This window comes from Mus musculus, chromosome 1 (genome assembly GCF_000001635.26).
Source record: "Mus musculus strain C57BL/6J chromosome 1, GRCm38.p6 C57BL/6J".
Lineage (NCBI taxonomy): Eukaryota > Metazoa > Chordata > Mammalia > Rodentia > Muridae > Mus > Mus musculus.
The window spans coordinates 138,668,263-138,687,614 of NC_000067.6; the positions used below are offsets into that span (position 1 = coordinate 138,668,263).

At 39.7% G+C, this 19,352-nt stretch overlaps 1 long non-coding RNA gene across 1 annotated transcript in view; it reads right to left on the reverse strand.

Moving 5' to 3' along the window:
- Gm5833 (predicted gene 5833) overlaps positions 1-13,813 on the reverse strand; it is a 41,981-nt gene extending 28,168 nt beyond the window's left edge. The window contains exons 1-2 of the long non-coding RNA NR_040304.1: positions 13,711-13,813; positions 9,554-9,668 (exon numbers count right to left, since the gene is read on the reverse strand). This is a non-coding gene — a long non-coding RNA (predicted gene 5833). The remainder of the gene's footprint in view (positions 1-9,553; positions 9,669-13,710) is intronic.
- Positions 13,814-19,352: the final 5,539 nt, after the last annotated feature.

Consider the following 19,352-nt stretch of genomic DNA (forward strand, 5'->3'; position numbering starts at 1 on the left):
ACTAAATATGAAATATCAGAGAAATAGAAAATAGAGGGAAATAGTAGATCATCCTTTGGAGAAAGATGGCGCTTACTACATTACATTTTCAGTTACAGATCTCTGAAAGCATTTAGCTATAAAAGAATGGAGTTTAAGAGACTGAAAAATTAGATATATTGACTGGAAAAAGAATAGAATATAATTGATAAAATTTTGACAATGGATGAAATGCACTAGGAAAGACTGAATATTTAAGTCATAAGGCAGGAATGAATGAAATTCTGCTTAGGATTAAGGTTTGAGTAAGGGATAGTGGAGAGATGGCTCAGTGGTCAAGAACACTGGCTGCTCTTCCAGAGGTCCTGAGTTCAAATCCTAGCAACCATCTGGTGGCTTATAACCATCTATAATGGGATCTGATGCCCTCTTCTGCCATGCAGGCATTCATGCAAAGAGAGCACTCATAGACATAAATAAGTAGATTTTATTTTTAAAGAAATTTGAGGAAGGGAGGAGAAATGAAGAAAACTAATCAATGATGAAACAGAATTCATGGGACTAGTGAATTTTAAAATGAGGTCTGACACACCAATATTTTCCTATTTTACAGACAAGTGGAAAATCAGCTGGCGATAGGAGAGCTTAGTGAGGGAGCGTCTCATGGTTCGGGGAGACTGGAGGACAGTTTACTGGAGTTTAGGAGTGAATGGAGAATAAGGAACTGGAAATGAAGGCATGCATCAATGAGACCTTGAAAGTGGCAGGGAAAGAAATACAATGATAAGGGAGTGTGCAGAAAGCTGTCTACTGTTGATGCAACTGAACACCCCAGAGCGTTTAGTGGTTAGTCACTGCTGAAGTCACCGGGAAGCAGTTTCCCTCTACTCACCTACTGGTCCTCTTTTTTCTCATCTAAGTTCTCTCTCTCTTGGGTTGGCAGACAGCCTGCTGTTATCCAGTGCTATCTATGCCCAGGCTTCAAACCTCATAAAAGCAAAAACCACCTTCTTTTAAAAATCCATCTTAATTGCAAAAAAAAAAAAAAATCTAAAGTATAATTTGATTTACCCTGATATGGGTCACATATACATTTCAGAATCAAGCAATATTGCATAGCTGGTTGGAGACTAATGAGATGAGGTTTACATCCTGAGGGGGCGGGAGGGATGGCACTGATGAGAAGATGCCTGCAGTTAATCCGAGAGGCAGTCATTGTGGTTGCAAACTGGACAGCTGCCAGAATTAGCTCTGAGACCGGACTGGAAGTGGTAGGTGTAGGTACAGGAATGACTTAAATCTGTGGGCGGAAGAGTGGGAATTTCAGGAATTAGTGCCACAGGACTTATGTTAGATCTGTGATCTAAGACAGTCATATGTAGAGATAGGGATAAGAAGAAAGCATTGTCTGGGGAAATGAGTGGGATGCTGTCTTTGGGTGAGTGGGAAAATTTGAGCCACAGGTAAATCATCAATAATAATGTAAAGTTTCCTGGGGAATAATTCAATTTTGTGTTATTAGTACATCCAATGAATAAAGCAAAAACAGATAGCAGTTAAACTGAACAAACTTAACCAGAGGACCTGGGTTCAATGCCTAGAACCCACATGGCAGCTCACAAACTCTTGCAACTCCAATTTTCAGGGATTCGGTGCTCTCTTTTGGTCTTTGTGGATGACAGGCACATACATGGGGCACAGCCATGAATGCAGGCAAACAGCCCCACACACAAAATAAACCAATTTTCTAAAAACAAACAAACAAACAAACAAACTAAAGTTAGATCTAATGTTTCCTGAAGGCTCATATACTGAATGTTTGGACCCCAGGATGGGAAGTCATGGAATCTTTAGTATGTATTCTCCAACAGTGGAGGTGGGGTGGAGGTGGGGGAGGGGTGGGGGTTGAGCCTTAGGCCATTGGTATGCCCTTGAAGGGGATAGACTTGATGCTGATGCAGGCAAAATCAAAATAGAGCTACGAGTATGAAGCATGGCAGCTGGAGACATCTGGATACTTCACCCCAAGATGAGGAGCACTCTCAGGAATTGCATTTCAAAGTACATTTAATTTTTTAGAGGACATTCTCACAAAGGGAAATATGTAATTTTTTGTCAGCCTCTTTTTTTTTTTTTTTTTTTTTTTAATGAGACAGGGTTTCTCTGTATAGCCCTGGCTATCCTGGAACTCACTCTGTAGACCAGGCTGTCCTCAAATTCTGAAATCTGCCTGCTTCTGCCTCCCAAGTGCTGGGATTAAAGTTGTGTGCCACCACTGCCCACCCAGCCTCTGATATTTAGTAAAATAATACTGAAAAAGAGAAGCAAAATAAAATAAAATATAAATCATGTCTAGCTTCCATTTTGATATAGCCATTTAATTTTAAAAGTTATTATCTGGGGCTCAACTGTATTAGAAAAATATCTCCAGGACGTTAACATGTTTGTCTTCATTTAAATATATTTGGCCTTTTCTTTCAGTGATTCAGTATGTCTTCTCAGTACCAGAGAATAATAATTGTAATTGTTGAGTACCAATCCACTGGTAAGGGCTACTGTCTTAGTTACTTACCCACTGTTGTGATCAAACACCCTGACAAAATCAGCACAAAAGAGAGAAGATTTATTTGACTTGTAGTTCCAGAATGATAGAGTCTATCAAGGTGGTGGTGGCGGCAGCCACAGGCAGGGAAGGCATGGTGGCAGGAATAGGAGATGGGCTTATCACAGGGTACCAGCACTCAGGGAGCAGGGAGTGAATAGGAGAATAAGAAGCAGAGCCGGGTTATAGCATCAAGGCCTGACCACACTGATCTTTCCCCTCTCCATTGAGCTTCCATCTCCAAAGGTCCCACAACCTTTCCAAACAGTACCACTAGATAGTAATGAAATGTTTAAACACAAGCACCTGGCATATATATATATATATATATATATATATATATATATATATATATATATATGAATACACAATAGAAATACATTGGTGTAAGTTAGATAAATAAAAATTATCATTCCATGAGTAATTGTATTACAGAAGAGAAAATGGCATTTCATTGTTGATGATCTTCATAACAGACTTTGGGAAGTCTAGTGTGTTTTTACCTAAATATATTACAATATATAACAGTTACTCTAGATTATCAGCTTGAGGGGATGTAGAGTCAGCAAAGAAATGAAAGAAATATGCTTCTGAATATGTTTATATGGGCATTTACAGAATAACAGGGAGGTAGGAAGACCCACCCTGACTATGGGCAGAACACACAATGGTATAAAGAGGAAATCTAGCTGAATATCAACATTCTTCTCTCTGTTTCCTGACTCTAGATGCATTGTAGCCAGGGGCGTCAAGCTCCTGGTACCATGGTTTCTCTGTCAGGATAGTCTGTATCCTCAAACGATGACACAAAATAAACATGTTCTCCCTGAAGTTGCTTTTGTTGGATGTTTTGTCACAGAAAGGAGAGAAGCAACATGGAGCTATTTTATCCCAGTCGTCATCTGAGAAAACACAGAGAAGTATGAGCATTATTGCTACACTTTTGTAATAAGTGATGTGACCAGGGTCAGACACTTAGTATTGCCAAGCTTCACAATCCAGTTGTTCTTGAAAGAAGAACATGCTAAGAGATGCTGATCCTCAGCCTTCCTGAAACAGAAACTACAACATCTCCCCCTCACATTCTCCATACATAAAAGAGAATTTCCTGTTGTGCACCATAGTCACCATCTAACATAGGATGAAGGGAATCAAAATCTGTCTCCCTAGAATAGAACAGCTCCACCCTAGCCTATTGCTTCCTCAAAAATACCCCAAGATCTTTTCTTATAAACATTCATTATAAAAGGACTTTATGCCTTCTTGATCAACACATTTTAGATTTCAGATTACAGCTCTGGGATGGCCCGATAACATTCTGAGTTCAAAGATGACACTTCATCAAGCCTGTTTGGTTACAAAGAGAAAAATCAGTGGTAAGTGCTATACAGGTTGTTGGAAGAGGCATCAATGGTGTTACCAACTGGGAGCCTTATGATCTACAATATCAACCTTCCAGGTAAGATGTTCCCTTGGGGGCAGTAGTGGCATAACTGTATGATCATAACCAACTGTCTTTGTCTTTTTTGTTGCTGTTGAGTTTTTTGTTGTTGTTTTGTTTTGTTTTGTTTTTTCAAGGTCCACTCTACAAGAGGGAATTAATAAACTCAATCAAACCCCTATGATTTAGGGGCTCTTAGTTCCTAGTGTTAAACTAACATGATCCTGTTGTTTAGCTAAAATGTCACGTCACCAAGCTGCCTTATAAACAATTTTGTCTATATTCATAGATAAATGCCTCTCCCAGCTTTTTTGTTCGTTTGTTTTTTGAGAAAGAATTTGTCTGTTTAGCCCTGGCTATCCTGAAACTCAATCTGTAGACCAAGCTGACTTTGACCTTAGAGATCCACCTGCCTCCTGCCTCCTAAGTGCAGAGCCCATGCACAGCCTAGCTGCCTCTTCCAGCTCTAATTAGAGAGGCCATAAATGTGAGTCTAGAGATATGTGGCTGCTCAGGGTGCTAAGAATAAGTGAGTGCTCCTTTTGATGGACACAGAAAGGGCCATTTTAAATTGATGCTATTTGGGAAAGAAGCCCCTGATTCCAGGAAATGGAATACAATGAATAAATCCAAAGAGAATCAGCAAAGGGGTTTCCCAGGAGTTGTAAGAATAAGTCCTTGTATTTGAAGTCAGGTGTTCAGAGGTTCTGTTGTGTAGCACAAACTAACTGGATCCTACCAGGGTGAGGGTGCTCTGGGTATTTCTGGAGCTGCCAGGGTTGCTGAGTAGAGAGGAACCCTTCAGGCGTGTAGGAGATCACAGGGAAACAGTGGCATGTTTAGACTCTTTGCAGATACCGTCAGGACACTTGCACTTGACTTTCTGAAAATCACTTTTAAAAATGTTACTTTACCTTATTTTTTTAGAAAACATTTCAAATATGGTCCTTTTTATTTCTATTATTTTTTTGATTTATTTATTTTTACAAATTATGATGATATACATGCCTTAAGACTGTGCATTTTGACAATGAAAATGCTACTGGGAGCATACACATAATTTATGGAGAGCTAAGGAATGAATTGAGCTGCCTCCTGTTTTTCTTATATCTTCCCTCCTCCTCTCCTTCTTCCTCCCCCTCCCCCTCCCCCTCCTCCTCCCCTTCTTTCTTCTCTCTTTCTCTTCTGTATCCCCAATCCAAATTTCCCTTTTCTCTCCTTAGAGCTTCTAGCTTGGGTAAAAAAGAACAAATCATTGTAGACTGGTTTTTCTTTACATAAATTTTAGTTCATCATTTTTAAATGTAGAATAATATTTAAAGAAACCATCTTCAGGCAGAGGCTATGAAAGCTGTTTTGGGGGAACCTTTGTTGGAATAGGCCAGCTGGAGCCTACTTGGGTGCTGTCACAGGCATAATTGCCCATAGCAGGTATTTTAAAGGCATGGTCACTAAATTCTGTGTACCTTTGAGGGGATATCTTCTAGAAACAAATGCTTTTCAAATCACTCATCTTATAATTTAGTTGTGTCTTGGCTTCACAGTATATAAATATTTTTAAAACATAAATATTAATGTGTATAGAAACTGATATCAAATATCCAGTTTTTGAAAGCCCCCCAAATGAGGGTAATTTTTTGCACATTTCCCTGTTACTACCATTCCTAGCTCACTCCACCCCCACCACTTGACCTGCTCAGCTCTTAAAACTGTCTGGAAACCAAACCATACTTTAAAAATTTATTTTTATGGGGGAAAAATGAAAACACATTTCACTTTCTTTATGGAAGATGGTGTACCTTCCCATGACTCAGGTTGCAAGAAACTGAAGTGGCCACATTTCTGCTTGCTCTCTCTCCCCCAGCAAGAGACAGCATCCCGAAATCTCCTACTTCCTAACCCTTAATTCCCATGAGATAATATCAAGATACCCCTGACAGTGGTAAAGTCAGCTCCTCTCTCATCAGGAGTCCCTGTTAGGTTTTTAATCCCATAGGAATTATGTGTCTTAGCTCTTCCACAGACTTCTGAACCTCATTTCTTTGCTCAAGCTTTGGGATACGGTATGAAGGTGGCAAGTACTTGTCAGAATAAATTATAATTTTTGGCAAGCAGCTGTGTCTCTTAGCCACTCAGGAACCAGAATATTGCCTTGTAAAACAGTGCAGCCCTTCTATTAATACCTAATTATAAGGCCAAAATGAGGACACTGTTTTATAGGCTCTTTTAAGGCACATGCATTGGTTTTCATCGTGGAAACTATCAAGAGACTAAATGTCTCCTAGCTGCCGGCAGGCTCCGGGGACACCAGCAGAGAGGCTATGCTTGCCCAGGAGCTCACATCCACTGCACATTTCCTTTGTATGCTCACTCCTTCACGTGCACAAAAAAAAAGTTAATAAACACTCACTCCAAACCTGAGCAGGAAACCATTCTTACAACACAGGTTCTATTCTTACAATACAACTCTATCAAGGTCCCAAGAGCAGGGCTGGGATAATTAATGCCTGATGTTGGCCCCTCAGCTCTGAGGGGTGTTTCTGGTAGAGGAAGGGTCCTCACCACACCATCATTCCACAGATCTTACTCACAGGCTCTCCTTCTCACTAACTCACGCCTGAGTCCACTCTAACCCCTGGTGCTGCTGTTCACTGTTGGAGAAACCTGGGCTGTATGCTCATGAAAACCATGGTGGACATTTGGAAAAGGGTTTGGGATGGCTGGAGCAATACAAAAGGTCAAGATTTGAAATCTCCATTCCAAGCTCTTACATTTCAGCATTTAATGTCTTCAGGGTCACAAAAACCTCTGAAAGGACCAGATCACAGCACCAAAACTTAGGTTTAATAGACACAAACCAGAAAGTACATTTTGTATTTGGTACATTGCTAGCACCTCACTAATGTCCTATATATTTTCTTTCTATAAATATGCTTATTAAGTGGAAATGACTTCTAAGATCTTGGTATGAATTCAAAGCCCTTAGTCTAGGGTAGTATTCATGGAATGGACCTCTTGGTTTTATTCATTCATTCAGAGGCAGGGGATCTCCTGCATTACTTGATTGCTGAGATACACACTCAGCTTCGGGAATGGCCACTCCATGACTTGGTTGCCCAGTCTTAGGATCATGTCTCCTAATCAGCCCTGGAAAGATGCCGACCATGTTTTTAATCTAAGTTGTGTCACTGTTAGGATTCCATTCAATATCAGTTTCCTTCAAAAGACAATGTGGTTGACAATAAAGATGTTTTACATATTTTTTCCTGATTGTACTACATCTCAAGCAGTTTGGATTTGTCTGGGAAGTTTGAACTTGAGAATCCAGTCCTTCAAGGAAAAATTTTAAATGTAGGAAACTCCCCCTCCCTCACCATTTTAGTTTTCTTTTTATTGAGTATAACTAGGAGATTCTTGAAATGAAATCCTCCTGCCTTAACCTCCTGAGTGCTGGGATTACAAGTATGCTATGAGGCCCAGCTTTTATATTTGGTTTCGTAGAGAATCTTAGTTCATTTACTAAAGTGTTAGGAATGCCCTTTACAGATATAGTTAGTGGACAAAACCCAAAATACATTAAGTATCATCTGCTGTTTTCAGGTCATGAGGCAAATGTATACTAAACCATTTATATGCACTCTTTCCTCAAACCCTTACAATGTTACTACGGTACATGGAATTACTTTCATTTTACAAGAGACATAGCCTCTGTGACCTAAGTAAACTGTCTAGTGCTCAGAGCTACTAAAGTGGTAAAATTAGAACATTGACCTATATATTCTACCATACAAACTTATTTTCAAGTGTCTATGTTGAAAATGGCCTAATTAATATTTTCCGGTCTCTCTGAAGTCTGGTCTCTGAGTCATCAAAGACATAGTCTCCTATGTCCTTGATAATCCACTGCCTACACACAGGGGTAATAACAGAAACCATGGCTCTTGAATATAAAATGAACCACTTGTTTAGTTTTCCATTTTTATTTCATCAGGATATTTCATGTATCTATTGGACCAGTTGAAATACAAAAATAAATGTTGACAATACTAATAAATCTTATTTGCCAGGTATAATTTATAACAGGTATTAGCCTAAACCCATTGTCTTTTATTGCCATGGACTCTTATCCTCTGAGATTTACTCTCTCCTTTGCCGATGAGAATACTAGAGAGTAGATATTGGTGAAGCACCGTCCATTGCCTAAGCGCACAGCAAAGGAAAGCTGGCAATGTTAGACGGTGAAATCACTAACCACAGATGTGACCTACCTATGAGAAATCTCTATCGTTCTTGAGTCGTTGGTCCTGCTTAGCAGGTTTTTAAATATCAGTTTTTAATGAGGACATGAAAAGTTCAATTCTCACAGAAGAAAACAAACTCACTATGTCTCAATTAGGGTTTTTATTAATGTGAATAAATTCCATCACCACAGTAACTATTATAAAGAAAACCAGTTACTTGGGACTGGCTAACAGGTTCAGTGGTTTGATCCATTCTGATTATGATAATAAGCATGCCCATGCACAGGCAGGCCCAGTGCTGCAGAAGGAACTGAGAGTTCTATGTCTGGTTCTGCAGCAGGAAGAGAGAGTAACATGGGGACTGGCTTGAGTGTCTGAAATCTCAAAGCCCACCCCTGTGGCACATTTCCTCCAAGGAGGCCACACCTATGCCAGCAAGACCAAAGCTCCAGTCATGCTGTTCCCTATGAGTCTGTGGGGGCCATTTTCATTCAAACCACCTCACACTGCTACCCAGGCTTTCCAATGCACAGTCACTTCAATATTGAAACAAACAAATCAAAGTACCTACATTGCTGGTTCATTGTGTTCAACCAAACACAAATAAAAGATATTGATTGAAGAACATCTAAGGTTATGAGAATTTTACTGCAGCTACAACAGATTGTTACAAATTTAGTGGCTTAAGTTAGGTCAGTAGCCCCACTCCCACCCTGCCATTTGAAGATAGCTCCTGTATAACCTGATCCTATGTACACTGTTTTTTACATGTAAGTATGCCTATAATAAAGTTTTATTTATGAATTATGTACAGTGAGAGACTAACCACAGCTAATAATAATATAATATAACAATATAAAATATAGCAAAAATCCCACAATTTTTTCATGAGTGGTTTATTTCTGGAACTTAGAACATTAAGGAAGTTTCTGTCTAGTATTTTCAGACCACATATCTGACTACAAGGAGCTGAAATGGAAGATGAAGATGAGGATAGTCACGAGCTGGAAATCACTTGGGCTGCACTAACACATGGTATACAAATTCCTCTGGAGGCTAAGGGGAGAACCCACTTCCTAGGCTTTCTTTGGGGTCTGAGGCTACTGGTGGTCCCCAGCTCCTGGCTCATTCCCTGCATCTTCAGGGTCAGCAGAAGACAGTAAGATTTTTCTTCATTCACTATGCCTTTCTCTCTATGCTTAAAGATCACTGGGGTGGCAGTGGGTGGGGCTATATTGTGAACTATAGCCATCCTAATTTGAGGGATGTGTGTCAGCAGATTTAACTTACTTCCATACAAACTTAAACTTCTTCTATCATATATTCCAACACAGTGACAGAATCCAGGAACAATTTCTTGGGAAGGCATTGTTCTTCCACAGGAACACCACCGGACCTGTGATGGCTAGAGGGAAGGAGTTAAACAGAGGAAACAGATTCTTAGACTATGTTGAAATGCATGGGTAATGACAAGCAATCAGACTCAGTGCAGGGCTGTAGGTTCAGAGGATCTGAAGTGTCAGGTGTATGGTGGAGGAAAAGGCTCCGATTCCAAAGTGTTTGACTTCACAGTTAGAACCACAGCAGAAAGAAGACTGATAAACATGAGCTCTGTAAGCTATGGTTTGAATGTTCCCACGGAAGACATGTTGAAATTTGTCACTGAGACATTAAGATGACATTGTAAGAGGCAATGGGGTCTTGAGTATTCTGGCCTCATGAAGAAAGCTGTTATGGTGGCAAAGAGTTAGCCACCATAACAGCAGGGGGAATATGCTGTAACTTCAAGCCCTCCTCTTTCATCATGCTTTGGCATAGAAAGAGTTCCTCAGCAGGTGCCAGCACTGTGATCGTGGCCTTTACAGCTTCTACCACTTATGGGAATAACAATTCCAATAAATGTCTATGCTTTTCGATTGACCCAGTGTGGCAATACGTTGCAGCAACAGAGAAAGTATTAAAACAGTATTTACTAGGAAAGATGTGTCGTCTGAGAACATTTTTATCTGAGGCTCTAACATGAACTGACTTGGTCTGTATGGGTTAAAGGCACAATTTAAATATAAGCGAGAATTCAGCACTCAGTTTATTTCTTTGGGACTATCCTTTGTTCCCAGAATCACTGCAGGTTTCATAAGTTGATAGGAGTAAGTGGGAGGGTTGGTCCAGTTCTCCATACATGTGCCTGTTCTTTGTATTTTCTTCCTTAATTTTCATATATGTCATTCATATTGTGTCTTGCATTGAAAGGCTGTAAACACAGTTGTAGTGGGCCACTAAGATCGAAAGAGAAGTGTAATGTGTTAAAACTAAAAAGAGAAGTTCCCTCAGTGGTAACAAGGACCGAAGTCTTCTCGGGATGGATGGCACCTTTGACTCCAGTGGAGGAGATGTGGCAAGGTCTTTGGGGGTCCTATGTGTCTCATTCTCAGAGTTAGAAGTTCCATGCAGGGGTGACCAAGTGAACAAAGAGGTCCAGGCATCCTCTACCAAATCACAACCAGGAATGATGGTGGACCAGAACATTCACAGAGAGATAAAGACAAAACCTAGACCTTAAGAACAGATCCATGGCATTCCTACCTCTGCTAGCTCTAGCTGTGTAAGAGAAGGACAAGGAGAAAAGGAGAAGGGGCTGGAAGTTTGACAAGACAAGGCAAGCATAAAAGAAAGACAAGCTACAAGAAATGATTATTTGTAACAGTATTTTTTCCAAATTTGTTTTTATGTTTTTTGATACTTTATCCAGAGAGGTTTCTTACTGAACACTACATGAATGCTAACCAAGATTCTCTGTGTGAGCATACGTACCAAGTGAGAGCCGTGGGTCATGAAGTGGCACAGCTCTTTACATTGCCCTGTGACTCCATCCTTATCTGACAGTAGCAACACAAACAACAAATATCCATGTGGATCACTGCAGTTTAGAGAAGGTGAGGCCCTCCCTAAGTTCCCTTGTGGTTGGCTCCAAACACAGTAGCCATACCGAATAGACTCTCCAGGGTGTGTAGGTGATGGGGTTGGGGAAGGCTGTGTAACAATAATAAGGAAGGAGTCATGAATTTGTCAGACAAAGGTTCATGAGAAGAGCTGGTGAGGGAGAAGAATGGGTGTAAATACAGTACTCGTGAAGAAAACTCTCAGCTTTTCTAAATTAAAATACTACAATCCTATGGTTTCATGTCTTCCCTGATAATCGCATAGATTTACAAAAAAAAAATTAGTGCTACATTCTTATATATTTGAGGACTGCTATAAAAATGTTAATGAATGTTGAGATTGTAGAATCAATCAATATTATTAAATAATGGTACTTAATGTAGAATATCATAGGCCTTCTTTGAAGTTTCACTGAAGAGTAATTGTATATATGAAATTTTAGCTTTTTTCCTTTTCTATTTCATGAAACTAAAAAGTATTTCCCTTACTGTGAAAGAGCAGTTTCTGAACAGATTGTAAGCAAAAGCAAACAATATTTTTATCGATCGTTTCCTTAGTGATACCATGTGATTTCGTGCATGAGACTTTAAAAATCTAATCAATATGCATTCCGGAGCAACAATAGGAAATGTCTTAAAGTAACTTTCATTTGGAGTTCTACTTATTATGCTATAGACTGGGAGGCAATACACTAAAGCAAAGTGCACAGCTCAGAAAGAAACCGAAATGGTTTGACCAGTGCCTCTGCTATTCACGAGCAGTGCTCCTCTGTGTTTCTCCTCGCTCACTGGTATATCACATAAAATGGTGAACCCCAAGAATTTCTGAAAGTCTAAGTAAGATCATGCATTTCTAAATGCATAGAAAAACCAATCAATGTGTAATACTGAACCTCTTCTTTTCTCTCAAACTAGAAATTGAAAAAAAAAAAGATAAATTGAAACATAGTAATCAATGTTTCCTGAACCCTGAAAGCCATAAATAGATTTCAGTAACAAGCTGAATAGAACCCTATACATTTCTAACTTCAGAATCATGAGGGGAGAGCTGGTCTACCAAGGATCAGATGCTGTCTTGTATTCTTTAAAGAACGATTTAGCTTTCTGGTTGACACTGAGAAATTAAACTTCACTGACTGCTGAGTCCTCGCTGCTAGGTCCTCAGTTGTATGATACTTGGCTTAGTCAACCTGGCCATTATCCAGGGAAGGTCTTGTGAGAAAAGACAGAGCCTCGACAAGTCTTTGAACTCCAAGCTCTGAGTCGCCTCTTCTATAGCTGTATTTTTGTTAAGGCATTTTTACATTCATTCACCCAACAGTTAGGACAGGCTCAAGAAACCAAGGTTGGGGCTATCTTCGTTCTGCTAGAAAATTAAACCCAATTCTAAGAAACTAAGACTATATCGAAATTCTCTGTTCACAACTGCCATCATTGGCTGTCAGGGTATCTATCAACAAAAGAGCAGGGATAAATACCCAAATAATTGATGGCTATCCCAACATTTTAAAAGCTCTGATATGTATCTTTAGATGTATCTAAAAGAGAAATATTGTATTAACTGCTTTGTGCTTCATCTCTCTCTCTCTCTCTCTTTGACTCCTTTGGAGATTTGTTTTCCAATTTTCATATTGAGCCCATTGTTACCTAAAGTTTGCAAACTGCAACTTAGCTATCATTATCATAAATTTTTGTTTACCAAATGGCATCAAAATGATCAAAGAAAAAGCTCTGACTACAAGTATCAGAACCATACTTATAATAGAACCATAAAGCCTAGGAGCTGGGGCAAAGGCTCAGCCAGGAATGTACCTGACACCGGCATGAGGAGCTGCATGAAGACCTAAGCACCCATGTTAAAGATGAGCGCTTCTGTGCAGGCCAAAAGTCCCAGTGCTGGCAGCGAGAAGACGGGTGGATCTTTGAAGCAGATTGGTCAGCTAACCTAAGCCAACTGGTGAACACAGCTCAGTGAGAGACTCGGTCTCCAAAATAAGGTAAAGGACAACTGAAGAAGATAGGCAAGGCCAACCTCTGTCCTCCACACACATATGTATACCTGTGCACACAAATCCACTCACCCCCATGTATACACACACACACACACACACACGAAACATGCCCACATATATGTATAACACACACAAACATAACACACATACAAAATAACAACAACAACAAAAAAAAAAGCAAAAGAAAGCCCACTTTAAGTGGGAGATCTCTTAAGGGGAGGGTAGCCTGATTGATCAGCAAGTTCCGTGAAGTTCCTTCTAACCAAAGAGCCTTTACTCTAGTCACAAGTCAGCAACGGAAAGCTGCCTTACCATGCTTGTACATGGCCATGCCAGCTCAATCCTGCATGCCCCGCACCACAAAAGGATAACAAAGGCCTTCCAGAAACAGCTCAATCCAGTCATTCCTCACTGACAAAGCCATGTGCTTATAGCAGCATTTGAAATGTCAGACTTTCTCATGGATCATTCCCAGGGCAGAGAGCTCATGGCTTACCTTTGTTTTTTGTTTTGTTTTCCCTTCTCCTCTCTAGTGGGAATCATTTGCATGCTCGACAACAATGTAGCTGCAAGGCATCTCAGATGCTGTCCTTGCATCCTGGCTTTCATGCCGATTTCCTCATTCCTTGCCACATTGAAATTGCCTACCCTTCCCCTGGAATTACTCAGCATCTCCCTGGCTGTCTGAAAGTTATAGCAGAAGTTAACAGTTTGGAAATGTGGTTAGCGGTGTGGCATGACTGATTTCAGTCGAAGTGTTAAAACTGCCAGTAAATCAGGAAAAGAAAAGAAAGAGCACTTGCCCAGAGCTCAAAGTCAAATTTTAAACAACATGAATAATTTTCAGGGCTTAGGTGGCTGTTAAACCTTTTCTTTACAAGTATTTTTATGTTCCTTTGAGAGTGTTCGCTGAATTCACAGATGCTTATAATATCTTGATGATTCAAGCAATCTTAAATTTTAAAATCAAATCCTAAGTCGCCTCCAGCTCCAAATTTATTAATTTTATTATCTCCTCTCCAAAGGTCTGGCAGGCAGCTTTGACATTATAGTGTGAAACTGAGCCACATGGATGGTTAAAGTAGGAGCTTATTACCTAAGTCTCAAAAATTCAAAAATGTGCTAAATTTAATTACCCAAAATAGTACATTAACAATTTTTCAGTTAAGCCTCTACTTAAACAAATACTTGTTAACTCGTCACCCTGTGTCGGTGCTCAAGTGGAGGACTTACTCATAGGTGCTCCCTGGATTCAACTTGCTCGGGGTTAAATGCCGAAATCTTAAACGTTTGCTAAATACGATGCAGCTCGTTCAGCTTAAATTTTTTATGTAAGAAAATCCCTTATGTCATCATTCTGGATAAAGCTGTTGTTCTCAAACTTTCCCTCCCCAGGTTTTGCCAGCTGATGCATTTCAGGCCATTTCAAAGATGAGACTTTCTATGGTTCTAATTTTGGTACCCCTGCTAAAGATGAAGAATCGGGATCTATACAGCTCTGCCATCATCCAAGTGTCCAGAGACGCTCGGGTCCCTTTGTAAGGAAGGGCCATTATTTGGATGTGTTTCAAACAGTTTTGGAAAAGAAAATGGTGGATGGTCATTGCCTTGTGTTGCCTACGGCCATTTATTTTTGTTATATTCTTGCCATTGAAGAAAGCTTCTTTGTAGATCCAATGTCCCTAGGAGCCAAACATACTTATTCCCAGTCTTTAGCCTATAAACTTTTCCAGGGAGCTAAAACCACTAAATAATTAATCATTACCTAGTCTCTGTCTTCTTCTGCCTGCCAGGATGCACATTTTTCTTGGTTTTCCCATTAAACTGCCAAATAGCTTTTATTCTCGTAGTGTTTTTTTTAACTCCTTTCTGAGCTTAATGCCCAAGCACACATTTTCAATCTGCCAATCAATAACATCAAAAATGTATAGAAAAAGAGCTTAAGCAAACTGACAAAAGGATTTCCTAAAGTGAGAGAATGGATTTGCTTTTTCATTTTGCAACTGATATATATATATATATATATATATATATATATATATATATATATATATGTATATATATGATCATTTTTATCTTATTAAAATAATGCATGCATATGTTTGAAATTAGCACAGACCATACACTGGGAACCACAGAGACAACAGAGAGTAGCTTGCTGGGGGAAAGAAAAAAAAAAAAAAAAAAAAAAACACGGGCCAAGGAGATACTAAGAAGTGGAGAGCCAAACTGTCCCTACAAGAGTTCTTTGCGCAAACGTGCTGGGAGGAGCAGAAGTACTCAGATGTTTCAGCCCACTTCTTAGAATTACTCAAGAAGACTATGTCTGCCACAGATAGAAAGGGAGAATCTGAAGACCCGGCGAAGATAGGCATAGCTCGCGATGAAAGGGAAATGAAAACCTATCTATCTCCAAAAGACAAAACAAGAGCGAGTTTCAAGAACCCGGTGCACTCAAGAGCCCCCTTCAGCCTTCTTTTGGAGTATCAACTCCACATCAAAGGAGGACTTCTCGGTGAATTCATTGGTGGCAGTCAAAGGGACCAGGGCATGCAGAAACAACTTTGTTGCAAAAGGCAAGTCGCTGGATGAAAAGAAGGTTCTGAGAGCTGAGAAAGGGAAAATCTGCCTACAGAGCACAAGGGAAACCTGGTGAATTACAGGAGAGGAAGGGGGCAATTGGAGCTGAAACAGCAGAAAGGAACAGGAGGGAGAGAGAAAAACAGGATGAGGAAGAAGAGGAAGATGTAGATGAAAACCACAAAGATAAGGAGTGAGTTGGTCCTATTGCAGTTTTCCCCCTGTGTATAAAGCATATTAGCCCCTGTATACACAATGCTCTCATTTTAAAGAAAATGATAAGCCCAAGTAAAGGTTCTTTTTTGTCTTTGTGATGTCTTATTCTGCAGAGATAACATCCTACCAAATATGCTTTTAGGTTGCCATGGTCATTAGCCAGTTATCTTGCTTGGTGCAGAATGGGGGCTATGAATTGACATGGGAACACACAGATGTCTCTTGGTTTGCTGCACAAATGAATTAAATATGGGGACAGTGGGTTTTCATCTTTAGTTATTTCTGATGTAGCTTATATAAAATAATTCTACTTCTATTAACCGAATATCACTTTGTAATTGCAAAAAAAGCTATAGATGTTCGTCTGACGATTCTGAATGTAAGTATAATTTTTAATACAAAGCAAATGTCATTGAAAAGGATAAATTAGAAAGCAATGTTCATCTTCTACTCAGTTACCACACCACATAATCTTACTTTAAATGCTTAACTTTATGCCTCTAAATTATTATTCATCGGAATGTAACATAATTCAATCTGTTCTGACAAAGTCCAAAATATAATGATGTAAGTGGGTTAGCTGTTTTTTTTCTCTCTAATGTATCAGTTCCAGCAGAAACTGGGGGCAATGTGACAGTGCTGGGACCCAGATTTCTGCCTTTTGCTGCCCTGACCTTTCTAGGATGTGACCCGACTGAGTGCTTAAGAGATTGATGCATACACCTTAGCTTTAACTCTGTGTGGAGAAGGTGGAGCCAGATAGGAAGGAAGCCTCACTTGCTTCACATGAGGGTCCTGATCTAACGGTCACACCCTTTGCTTCAACTGGCTTCCATATTGGCCATACTTAACAGCAAGGGGTAGAGCCATTAGCTGATGAGTCATGTTTTCAGGTTCAATACTATTGACTGCATTTTTTGAAGGCAGAGTGAAGGTTGAAGGATGATCACGGTGCCAAATGCAGTGGCTGAATTCCATCCACTTCTAGAAGACAGAAAGTCGAGGGAATTTAAAAGAAGATATGAGAAACGGCACATCACAGACAAATTCCTTCATGGTCCTAATCTTTGCAAGATCATTTCATATTTATTTGCTATATTTTTATTCATAGATTTATCACATAAATATATAATCTTTCTGTTTATGATTTTTTTCTCTCCCAGCTTCTTACTTCTTCTGTCATTTGCTTAGAACTCATTTCATCTGTTTCCATGAAGCAATTTTTTAACTTCCTGCCTGCCTGTTTATAAAATTCCTGTATTCATTAACAGGGATTAGCGCTTAAGCATGGAATTACAAATTGTCATTTGTCCCTCAACTTTGAAGAAACTGCTGTAACTTATTTCCTGGGATCTAATGTTCAATGTTCCACCTACAAACTAGCAATTCATTCCCAGTTTCTCCCTCTCTCTTTAGCTTGCTTTCTAGCAGGCCAGCCTAGTGATTAGGAATCTTGTATCTCTTCAGGGCTCTGCTTGTTCCCACAGTGCCTCCTCTCTCCTCTGATGAAGCCTCTCCATGGGAACTACAAACTTATAACATTTGTCAGCATTCTGCCTTCTACTTTTGATATCTACCATGCTTTCTACTGTCATGTGACTACATCAACTTTTAAATATATTGTTATTGTTTTGTTGGTTTTTGAGACAGGGTTTTTCTGTATAGCTCTGGCTGTCCTGGAACTCACTCTGTAGACCAAGCTGGCCTCGAACTCAGAAATCTGCCTGCCTCTGCCTCTCAAGTGCTGGGATTAAAGGCATGCACCACAACTGTCTGGCATTTTTATTGTTTTTTAATTATACAAATGTATGTATGTGTAAGTGTATATGAATGCAGGTTCCTGCACAGACCAAAATAGACATATTTCCCTGAAAGGGGAGATACAAGCCACTGTGAGGCACTAGATATGAGCACTGAGAACCAAATTCAGATGCTCTGAAAGAGCAGTACGTACTCTGAACCACTGAGCCCTCCGTCCAGCCCTCTACAGCTTTTTCTGTAGAAAGGATTACTAACTTTCTGTACCTTATCCTGAGACTGACTCCTGCTCAGACATGAATCATCTCTGGGTTCTCCGAACTCATTAGACCACTTTGGGAATGTGACTAATATAAATGTATACATTAAAGAAGTCAGTCCCAACTCTAACCCAATTCTACTACAAGACAGTAGGGAGGTTGCTCTTCAAGAGCACCAAATTGTCTAATCACCATTTTGGAGATTTTCTCCTTTGTGACATAAAATGCAAACTCTTTCCTCTGCCTTTCTGTAACAACATTGTATATATAATAGCATTGTATATAATAGCATTGTACAGTGCTTTTTTCTGTGATCTTTGTGAAGTGGAAACTTCCAGTTTCTTTGGAAAGTCAGTTATGTCAAATGATGTTTTTCTGGGCCACACAGGTGAAAGGATATCTTGCTAAAGCAGACATGTGAAAGAAGGCTTTGCTGAAGCAGATACAGGTGAAAGGATGTCTTGCTATAGCAGACACTTGAAAGGATGAGTGATGAAGGAATATAAATATGACCACACAGACAGTGGGCACTAGAGTATCGGTTTGCTTTGCTCTGCCTCGCTATCCTTTGTTAAAGACACACATACATTGTGTGGCTGAGTTCCTTTCTTTCGGCTTCTTGAAGTTTTCATGGACTCCGGCCAGTTGGCAAGCCTTGTGGTTCCTTCTGGACTGAACTGACCTTGTTGGTTCCTGTGTGGTGACTACAGAGAGACTGGACTGCAGCTGCTGATTCGTATTTACTGTTTGTCAATTTCCCCCATATTCTAATAACTTAGTTATCCTAATAACCTAGTGCTTTCATCACCTCTGGTGGGTGGTAGGCTAGAGGGGAGGTTGAACTCTTATTAAAGTAGGTTAAAAAGTGTATACCTATATGCTTGTATACAAAATATACCATTAACTTGCTTGACAGTTACCATGCCTTTATGAGATAGGTACCCCAAGCGATAGGCAGTCAAGGCACATAGCTCAAATGCTTGACCCATAATAACTAACATCCAAGAAAACACAGAAATAAACCAGGATGTAGCCATTGCTCTGTGTTGACTCAGTAGAGAGACCAGCGAAAGCTACTCTTTGTGTGTTCTGCCAAAGTTGCTAATGCATGAAGATTACAAAATGCCAGCAAAGTCTACATCCAGGTACTGAATGGGCAAAGAGAGGTTAATTTTAAGACTACAAAGCAAATGATTATGTAATAGTTAACATGGAGTCAAAACATCTCTTTACCACTTTTGTCAAAAATCAAAGACCATGCCTTCATCATTTGCACCCCTGCAATATTTACTAGTGTTTAGGGACTCATAACTATCTATTAAAT